At 38.5% G+C, this 10727-nt stretch overlaps 1 long non-coding RNA gene across 1 annotated transcript in view; it reads right to left on the bottom strand.

Moving 5' to 3' along the window:
* Positions 1-304: 304 nt before the first annotated feature.
* LOC128423437 (uncharacterized) overlaps positions 305-10727 on the bottom strand; it is a 90898-nt gene continuing 80475 nt past the window's right edge. Inside the window, exon 6 of the long non-coding RNA XR_008332755.1 lies at positions 305-759. This is a non-coding gene — a long non-coding RNA (uncharacterized LOC128423437). The remainder of the gene's footprint in view (positions 760-10727) is intronic.

The following is a 10727-nucleotide window of genomic DNA, read 5'->3' as shown; positions in this document are numbered from 1 at the left end:
TGTGTTTGTGCTGACTGAGGACAGCCTTTCCTCCCAAAACATCCTTGCTCAAAGATAAATTCATACAGTCCCTATGCATCCCTAGAGCTGCTCTGTGGTTCATAACAAGACTCTATAATACATTTAGAAGCTGAGTTTGTAGCCATTTTTGGGTATGCTTCGAGGTTCATCGGAAGTCATACTGTCATGATCAGCAGGGGCTAAAAAACATTAATAAAAGCCAGGAGGCAGAAAATGATAAGCTTTATGCTAGTAATTAGGAATAGAGGAGAATTTCATTCAGACCACAGAATTTTAAAGTTAACCAACCTCATTCATAGTGCCCAGACTTATTGTATTTTTCCATGTATAAGACAACCTTTTTTCTGATTTTTTTTTGGTGATAAATTGAGGGTCGTCTTATACACAGGTTAATATGCTAAGTAAGCAAGGGCTGGTGCTGTGGCGGTAGCAGGGAAAAGGCAGATCCAGGAACTATAGGTGTTATAAGGTTAAAGTTGAAGGACAGTGCCGATAGGAAGGGTTAGGTTAAAACAAGCATAATTCTAACACCCCCCCACCCCCCAAAAAATGACTGAAGGCTTGAACACAAAAAACTTGAAGATTTGTGGGATCCATTCTAAAAAACTCAGCTAACCATTGAAGCTTTTGGTTTACCTTGAAATTCCTCAGTTTTGCCTGAGAAAGAGGAGGTTCACCTCCAGTTCTGACTGTAGGCACTTTTGGTGAACCAACTCACCACAAAAAAATGGGCAAATCCTGAAAATGTCATAAAACAAAACATTATAAGAAGGAGAAAAAACCTGCAACAAACCGAGTTTTGGAATCTGAATATATAATCTCTCTCTCACACACAAATAACTCCTTTTATCCAGTTGCAGCAATTACATGTATCATTGAATTTCCAACCTTGGTTGTTTTTATATATAACATTTATTTAGATTTTGAGTATTCTACTGTCAGCACTGCACTTTAGGAAGCTGTTTTATGACATTCATGATCTATCATAAAAGCTGGCAGTGGTCAGCAATTTTCTTATTTTACTCTTGCTTTGCACTATGTAATATTATGCTCTGCTTTTAAGAAGATAGGTTAAAGTTTAATGCAAAATAGAAGAGAGTAGGAGCTACGTCAGAGATGAGACACAAGCATATTTGCTATAAAAGATGGCTTGCTCATAGCAGAGGTCAAGACATCTGTGGACCATTACAGTGGTGACGGTCACTCTTTGCTAAAGTATAAAATGTATTATTATGAATAACGGATAACAGTGAATTAGCTGATGTGCAATTGAATTGGCTAAGCTATAAACAGGCAGCTGAATTTTCCAAGGAAATTTGCTGCTCAGGATCAAAAATATAATTTCAGCAGCACCTAACTCTTTTTTACGATATCTGAAAAATTATTGGAATTATATTTCTCTTAAATATTCACATGCTAATTTATGAATTTATACTTTAAAGACTGCAATCCTATAATGATTTACTGGGAATAAAGCTCCCTTAGCAACAGGAGAGGGAGCGAGATGGGACCATAGGTCCTGTTTATCTGCTGTTCTGAAAAACCAGTTCCACCGGGCTCTCCCCACGACTGTCATCTATAGCAGCTCGGCTGAAAGACCAGCAACTGTTGGCTTTTTCTCTTCTTTCCATCATGGCTAGTCAGTACAAGAACTCTTGTAATTGTATGTGGGAACTAGTGCCTGATTTTCTTTTTTTCCTCCTCCCTCCCAATTCCTTTTCCTTTGGTATGTTGTCTTTTAGATTGTAAGCCTGTGGGCAGATATTGCCTTACCACTGATATTTTTCTGCTGCCGTGGAAGCCTTTTCTGACTGAAGAGGAAAGGGGGATGCTTTAATAAATAAAACCAGTGCTTTTTTTCTTTAAAAAACGTTTAGGGCTACTCTCATTTTGACCCAAGAAAATCACAATTTTATAGTTCAAATCGGGAACAATAAATACAGTAAATGGACAAAAGTGCAAAGATTCACAAAACGTTTAGGGGTATGCGTACCCCTGCGTACCCCCAGAAAAAACACACTGATTAAAACACAATGGCACTTAACTTCTGAGCAGTCATGTATAGGATTGCACTATTAATGGCATACTCATCACTTTCTATTATTTGTAATTACTCCCTCTGTATGCTTGTTACTATTTCAGAAATTACTGCTCCTGAAGTCTCAACATTTCCATTTTCAGAATGTTGCAGTTTAGTTTCTTACATTACTGGGTAAAGTTTCCTAACATCTATTCCTGTTGTGCACTTTAGAAATGAAATAAAATATATCTACATAATTCTATCTCAACAATAAATGGGAATTCCTATAAAAACCGTCCACTAAGCTATTTTACACAAATGAAACCATTTTAGAGCAATTACATTTTCCTACTCATTAAACGAAGGAAGAAAGACAACATAAAAGTATTCCCGCTCTCGTTTTTTGGGTGAAAGAATGAGGTGGGGGCGGGAAATCTCATTGATGGTTCATTTCAGTTTAGATTACTGACAGGGCAAAGGTTTGAACTTAATTTCAAAATATTTGTCAAGCCTGACGCTCTCTCTGTGTAATGAGCACAGAAGTATGATCCGGTAAGAGGGTGTTATCCGAGAAGCAGTTCCACACCAAGAATCAGTAATTAAGACTTGAAAAGTATTATGTGAGGTTTATTTCATTTATTAACTTAGGTTGCGTGATGTGGGAAAAGATTTTTCAGTTCTTTTTAGAGCTTTAATGAGCACAGTTCAAGAGATTACTACCACCTCCTCAATTTAACCAACTTCTCAACCACTGCTCCAAAGGAATCACATGAGTACTTGACCTCTGTAAGATTTTAAGAAGAAAAACAAACTTCATAAAACTTAATCACATTAGTTAAATCTGGAAGGATGTTTTAATGCTCCTCCTAAGCCACCAAGTTCTATTACCTGAAACCCATCAACATAATCCTTCCTTAGGAAGAAAGGAATAAATCAAATTGAAAAGATTTGTAATTGAATTATCCGCAGTCTCGGGGCAATTAGAACCATTTTTATTGGACACCTAGCTATAACCTTGACTGTTTCTAATTAGTTCATCAAGTCAGATAATAAGAAAATGTAGGGGCACTTTTGCAGTGTTATAAATTAAAGGGAGTTCATATTGTTGATACTGTGTGTACCACAGAAGTAATGGTGGAGATGGGCACATACAGAAAAGATATAACAAAACAGAATCCAAAAATATAGAAGGAACCGATGTCAGGAGAGGAGTTCCAACATGCCAGTTGTAAGAGGATAGTTAAGTTTACTACATAGGCCAGAGACTGATATTACACTTAGGAATGGGTAGCAGGGATGGGTGCAGCCATGGACAGGTCTGTAACACTAGGGTCACGGTCTCATACAATGAAAGGGCAGGGTAGTGGAGAGGTTGGGGCAGTGAGAGTTGGCTGCACTCGATGATATCGATGATAATGATGTCTTAACTAGGCCTGCATTGGAGTGTAAAGGTGTATTTCATTTGAACAATTGTATTAAAATCATTGTTTATTACCACTTGGGTCCAAAGGTTCCTTCAGTGAGTGGGAAAACACTACCACTCATACAAAGTAGCACCCTGATTTCTCCCAGTCTCTCCTTGCCACTACAAACTACTCTGCCATAGCCCATGCCATTATAAAGGCTCTCCTAACTCTTAGGTGCAGCGTTGTCAGAGGGGCTGCAGTGAGGGGGCAGGATAGCACCATTGCATGAATGGAGTTTGCTCACACCTTTTTTTTATCCATGACCTTGCTGTTGCAGTAAAGAAATTTTATTTATTTAGTCCTGTGTAATGCTGAGGGGTTCAGTTAGGTATAAATTCTGGGCTGATTTAGCTTAATGAGGTCTACTCAGAAGTAAGTCTATTGAGTTTAATCAGGCTTACTCCTAGGTATGCATGCATATGATTATAGTCTAAGAATATTTTGTTGCTATCATTTAAGGGTGGCATTCGCTAACCAGAGCTCAGTGGTATAGGGCATTATTGTGTGTTCTGAATAAATCATAAAATGTATCTCTAACGCCCCATTGTGTATTCTCACACACCGCTTACAGACACACAGCAGGAATTTCTGTACTCAGAGTCTCATTTTAGCAATGTGCAGAAACTCTAGACAGTATACGAAGGAAAGTAGTGTATATGTATAATATAATGTTGAACAGAAAATGCACTGGGGATTTTGGCACGTGGAATAAAACTATCAAGTTCTTGGGGATGAGGCATTACAATGTCACGATCCTACAAATTCCAGCTTCTTCATTACACAGACATGTGTAATATCATTTCCTTTCTAGATATCAGCTGCTCACATTACAGTTTGATGAGTGCCTTACAGAACATAAAGGTATTGTAGGCACTTTTAAAAACATTAATAATAGAACTCCCATCTGTTACTGATGCATGAAAGTCCAAGCTCTGTTGTGCACTGTTACAAGAAAACAGCTAGAGGAAAAACAGATACAGAGGCAAGTGACTTAACTAAGGAACATTAATGTCAACTTTATTTTCCTCTACTAACAAGGTAGTGTGGTATTTATTTATTTTTTAGTATTAGTTTTTATTTTATTTTTATAAAAAACCCTACTGGAGAAGGGTTTTTACATGGAGACGCTGTGGTGGTGGTGGGAACCAATAAATAATACTATTCTTATCCAACAGGGTAAAAAGGAATCAGGCTGTTGAAGGAAATGATTCTGTCTCCTATCCAAGTTAATCATTCCCTTCTAAGTTGCTATCCCTTTAAAATGTCACTGCTTTCTTCATGAAGAGTTAAATGTTAATATTACTGGGCTTCATAACACTTCACTTATATATGAAAAAACCCAGCAATTTAGAAATAAGCTGACTACAATGGATAATATTCAGCTAAGTTTTACTCATAGTTGACATATTGAAATTAATTAATCATGTTCATTAATTTCAGTTGGGCTACACAGAGGAAAACTTAGCTGAATACCACTCAGTATTATTAACATGATGTAAGGCTGTTGAGAGAGAAACAGGAGAATTAAAAAATGATTTGTCCATAGACTTTTACGCAGAAATACATGCACAAAACAATCTTGTGGTGTGAAGTAAAACTTCCTTGTCAGTTTTCCTTTCAGCATTGTCTTCCCACTCAGCCGCTTTTAAATGTTTCTTAAGTTTAAGTGCTTCAAACTCTAATTTAGGGATTTGCCACAGAATCCAAAACAAGCAGGAAAACTAATGCATGCACACAATCACTAACTCAAGCAGTTATTTAACCATAGCCTCGGAATAAGAATGTAAAATGCTACACTTTCAAAACTAAAAATGTGTGTGTGTGTTTGTATGGATGTCTGTACTAACAACCTAATTAAACTTTTGGGTATGCTTTGAAACATAGAGGAGGATTGTATAGTGCAGGTATGTACACGTATTTTTTAAAACGAATGTTAAATTAATAGGAAGCTCACAAAGTCTCTCAATAACTACAAACCACCAGAATCAATGTTGCCCATCCAGCCTTCTGTCAGGACCCCTTGTGTGTATTCATGTTGATACACAGGCTTCTCCTCAAATAACAGCCCTAGTGGGAAGCCCATTGGCTTCAATGGGGTTCCTGCTGGCACAAATGCTTTGAGAACTGTGCTGACGGTCCTTAATTACATGATCACATGCTACTTTTTCCAGCACTTATGCAAATTGGGCCCTGAATGTCTTGGGTCTGATGCACAGAAAAACAATGAACACATCATTATTTGGCACCTCTGGTTTAAGTAATAACCTATCGCACTTTACACAGGAACACTCTCACAGAGACAGGGATAATATCCGTTTTTCTATGGCACTGCAATTTCCTATGAATAAGGCCAGCTCTTCCCAGAATTGATTGCCTCTCCAGCGCCCTTCTTATGTTTTAAAGTCGGGACAGAAAATGTTGCAGCCTGAATCCTGGAGCCTGTGAAGGAAAGAATTAAAACCTGCATTTTTTATGGAGGCACACTTATAGAATCTATATATCTATCTGTGATATAGATGAAATCTAGAGCGCTGAAGACATTTCCTTTGAATATTTTCTTTTCATCATTACATTTTTTTTGAAATACAGAGTTTTTTAAATTAAGTACATTGACATTTATTTACATGGTTCAACCTATGTGGATGACAAAGACACCTACAGATCAAATTATTTGGAGTCATACTGGCTCATTCATTTGCAGTATCTGAATTAGCTGGCCATTTCCACTGAACATGACCAATATATATCTCTAGTAGCACAGCATCACCTTGGCTCTATAAGGTCAGTATGGATTGGAAAGTTGCAGTACAGCTCACTTTAACCTTGTGGAGTGGATTAGCTGTTGGTTTTATGGTTTTATTACTTCCACTGTTGCATGATGTACCGCAACATCTCACATTGGTGGATCATCAGCTGCACCACAGAAGGTAGAGAAGGCATTTCATTATATGCCAAATCAACATATTTGCTCTGGGACCATGAATGAGAGATCAAGATTGCCCTCCCTCCATTTGGTCCTGCTATCGTCTCTTTTACTATGGTGTTTCCTTTTTGGTCCCTTCTTGGCAAGGTAGTATGCAGGCGAAGGCTCATCAATTGTACATCCGGTACTGCTTTTTAAAAGAAGGCAGAATTGGTCAATGTATGTGAATCAAAAGCTGAAGCTGGTCACAGCCACACCATACACTTCAAACACATTTCATGCAATGACCTTCCCCCCAATAATATGGGAATTGCAGTTTTAGGAGTGCTGGGATTTATACTTTATGAGGGTAGACTACAGTTCCTATGATTCTTTGAAGGTAACCATATTTTGTGGGTGTGTTCTGTGGGCCCTGCAGGTGTTATTGAACTCCACCTTCCATAACTCCTGACCATTAGCTATGCTGACTGGGGCTGTTGGGAGCTGGAGTCAAATGACATCTGGAGGGCCTGTTGTAGAAGGAAGCACATGCTCTGCATCCAGAGAGTCCCTAGTCCAATCTTTGAAAAGGGTCAGGTAGCAGCAGGTGATGTGAGAGATGTCTGCCAGAGAGCATGGATGCTGATGCCAGCAGGACAAAGATTTCTGGACTTGATGCGCAAATAGTTTGACCTGGTTTAAGGCAGCTTACTACATTCCTGAAAGTGGAAATGTAGACTGCATGGGAGTCAAAAGTAAGAGAATGGCTGGGTACAGAAAGCCCTAAAATGCGTAGAGCATCAGTGAGTGAGCTGAGTGGGTACATCTCATGTATTCCCATTTGCCCCTTCACACATACAAGCTGAATGCCTGAAGAGGGCTTTATTAGACTTCACCTAATCAATATTTCATTTCACTGTGGAAATACCTCATTTATCATCTACAAATTGTGGAAGTAGAGTAGCAGCAACATTATGAATCAACCCTTAATTTTGAATACCAAATATTTGGCATCTGTTGTGGCTCTGGTCTCCTCCACCACATTTTTTCACTTCACTGGAGCTTTGGAATTCTAATTGGAAATTAAAAAGTTCTTCTTCTAATTAGAATATAAGAGCTTGTGGTAATTTTAGCATTGAAGCATTGTATCATATAACCGAATTTCTGATATTTGTTCATCTAGTCACTCGTGTAAACAAAAGGCACAATAAAAACCAACATATCTGAAATCTTCATTAGCGACATGGGCTTAAATCCAAAGGAGCATTTGAGGAACTGTGTTGGAACTGATTTGATTTTAATTCCCCCCAAAGGAGTTCCCAAAGCCATGTCATAAACTGTTTTTGAAAGTGGCAGAAATTTCAAGAGCAATTTCCCAGGTGACCTGGGGGCATGCAGTTGGGAAACATGAGACAAAAACACCCTTGGGTATCCAAAACTAGTTGCGTGAATCTTTGGATCCTGTCCATTACAGCATAGTTCTCCCCACCTGCCTCAGTCTCTGTTCCATATTGTATTGCTGTCCTTTCCTTATAATGCAAACTATATTAAAGGTCTCAAAACCAAGCTTATTGCAGGATTTCTTATGGAGAGAGGGATGCTCACATAAATCTATATATCCAGAAGAAATGAGTATACGATAAAGAGTCAATACACACCATAATCTTGAATAACCTATTACAGTGATATCGGATGGTTACAGATAATAATGTCTTAGATTGCATGTTACCCAGTAGTATATCTCAAATGATAGCAAATTCCATGGCTCCTCTATTCCCAAAAATAACAGGAAGCAAACATACCAAGCACAAAGCTATAATGCTTTATGATCAGCTCCAGTTTTGTGACACTAAAAGCTAGAAGAGTGCGAAGTCAAACATGATGTGAAATGCTTTGGATTGCTGTTATGAAAAGCAGAATTGAAATGGCCTATAGAAATGTCATCCCATTGTATTCTGCTCTATTAAGAATTAACTATTGCAATACAGTGTGTGTGTGTGCGTGTGTCTGTCTATCATCTATCTATCTATCTATCTATCTATCATCTATCTATCTATCTATCTATCTATCTATCTATCTATCTATCTATGTATCTAATCACTTTCACACACACTCCAAAGTAATCAACTCCATCAATTACTACTCAAAAGCAATGTCAGATACTCTTGGAAAAGGAGTAGTTGGTAAAGAAACAAACACATTCTTTTTTAAGGTTACATTTAACACTCTGATTTTAGGAGTTCCTTATATTACAGTATTTTCCTTTCATAATAGGAGCCTTGCATTTAAATGATGTATTAAGTATGTCACAAGCAGTTCCTTTTCTTTGGTAGGAGGAGTTAGCAGTTCCAACATTCAATTGACCTGTTTCCAAATAATCTACAGGAAAAAATGAAGATTAAGTCCTCTAACAAGAGCAGTTTTCACAGTCTAGCATACAAAGAGAAGGATTCAGTAAAAAGATGAGAGGGCAAGCCGCATTGTGCTGGCTCACTTAAATCTTATTTCCAATTCACTAAATGTGTTATTTGACTTGGCAAGTGAGCTGGTATGTGTATTAGATCAGCAGGGAGCCTAATCAAGGAGGTGCCAAGTTTGCTGCAGCCCCTCTGCACAGCATTAGCCTCAACTAGTGACCTTAAGCAAAGTGGGTGGTTGAACCCAAAAGAGAATAGCATTAACTTTTACTTGAAGTTCAGGCTGATTTGAAGTCTCCTTTTGTGTGTTATTCAAAAAAAAGAAAAAAGAAAAAAAGAAAGAAAGAAAGAAAATGCAAAAAGCATTCAACAGAACTGAATCTAGTCTGCTCAGCACCATCTTCACATGCAAGGCTTTATAGAAGCTTGCCTCCATTAATGCTGACACATGCAAAAGAAATGAAAAGCATTAACTCAGCTAAAGCACTTGATTCTGCAGCTGCAGAACAATTCACTTTGTAACCCAATAACTTGGAGGGTGGTTCCCCCCCCATCCTGATAAAATGTGAATTTGCTAATTGCCAACAAGCAGTGATTTTCAAATATTAATAGCACTGTGGACAAGAAAATCACTAATAATAGCACTGTTTATGCCATATGGCAGGGTAGATTTTTGTTCAGAAAAATTAGAACACATTTAATTTTGATCAATGATTTTTCTTTTTTAACATACTAAGGCTGCAATCCTAAGCAATCTTATTAGGAAAGAACCACCATTGAACCCAGAGAGACTTAGTTCTGAGTGAACATACACCCAATTGCATTAAAAATCTAGTTAGAATGGGAAGTTTCACTTTTTAATATGCAGCCAAATTTCATGAATGTTCAATACTTTATTTTAAATCGGAAAACATCACACCCCTAAAAAAAGTTTGTTTTGTGACAGATGTTTCCATATTTGCATTGCAACATAAAATATTGTTACAAAGGTTGTGCGCCACCTGCAATCGCTGCTGAGTGGGAGCAAGATTCTAGGGGATTCCAGGCACTCACTCTGGCTCATGCTTCCATTGGGAATCAATCAAGATGTGGTGAAAACTGTTGTGTCTTTTAAAATCATGGTTTATTTTACACATACCAGTATTTACACCTAGAGACTTCAATGGAAGGGATGCTGAACATTACGCCCCATTGCTCCTCTCATAGCTTCAGCAAGCTTGGGTCGCAAGCAACAGCCAAAATGGCCCCATGTCCCTTGGAGCAGCCTCCTCCAGCCAGCGCCACATGGAGTTCTGCCTCCTCCTTCTTCCCAGCAGTATCTGCAGAAAAACAACTCCTCCCCTTCCGCTTCTACCATCTTTCTGTAACCTCCATTTCCAAAGCCTCCTGCAAAAGGCAGTTTTTTCTGTGGTAACATCATGGCCCCTGTAATCTTGGCAGCCTCCCCCTTTCTTGTCTGATGCTTAATGTCTCACCTTTTGCCAGGGTAATGATTCTGCTTTCACTTTGTTCTTGCATGGCACCTCTCCAAGCCCAGCTGCTGAGGAAGCTGGCTTGACTTCAAACCCCACATTTACTAATAAACCAACAGCACCACTGTTTTTAGGGCTGCTTCTTGCGATACATTTATACATGGCTATACCTATTTCTGCTTCTGCTGGCGTCCTCTAACTGCCAGAGAGGGGCACTTCTGCCTTATCCAAACCCTCCACAGTCTGACAGATCTGTGGTTTGTATTGTAGCCTTAAAAACGAATTCAAAGGTAAAATGAACTGGGCTTCTTGTAAGCCAGAACTGAAGGGTGAAACAGGGTAGCTAAGTTTCTTTGTTCCTGCAAATGGATAACCTCTTCCGCTGACAACTGAGTAGGCAGTGGAATGAGGTTGCATCCTGCTCTCCTA

This window comes from Podarcis raffonei, chromosome 11 (assembly GCF_027172205.1).
Source record: "Podarcis raffonei isolate rPodRaf1 chromosome 11, rPodRaf1.pri, whole genome shotgun sequence".
NCBI lineage: Eukaryota > Metazoa > Chordata > Lepidosauria > Squamata > Lacertidae > Podarcis > Podarcis raffonei.
Note: the sequence above shows the minus strand (reverse complement) of the source record. Positions and strands in the feature narration are given on the sequence as shown.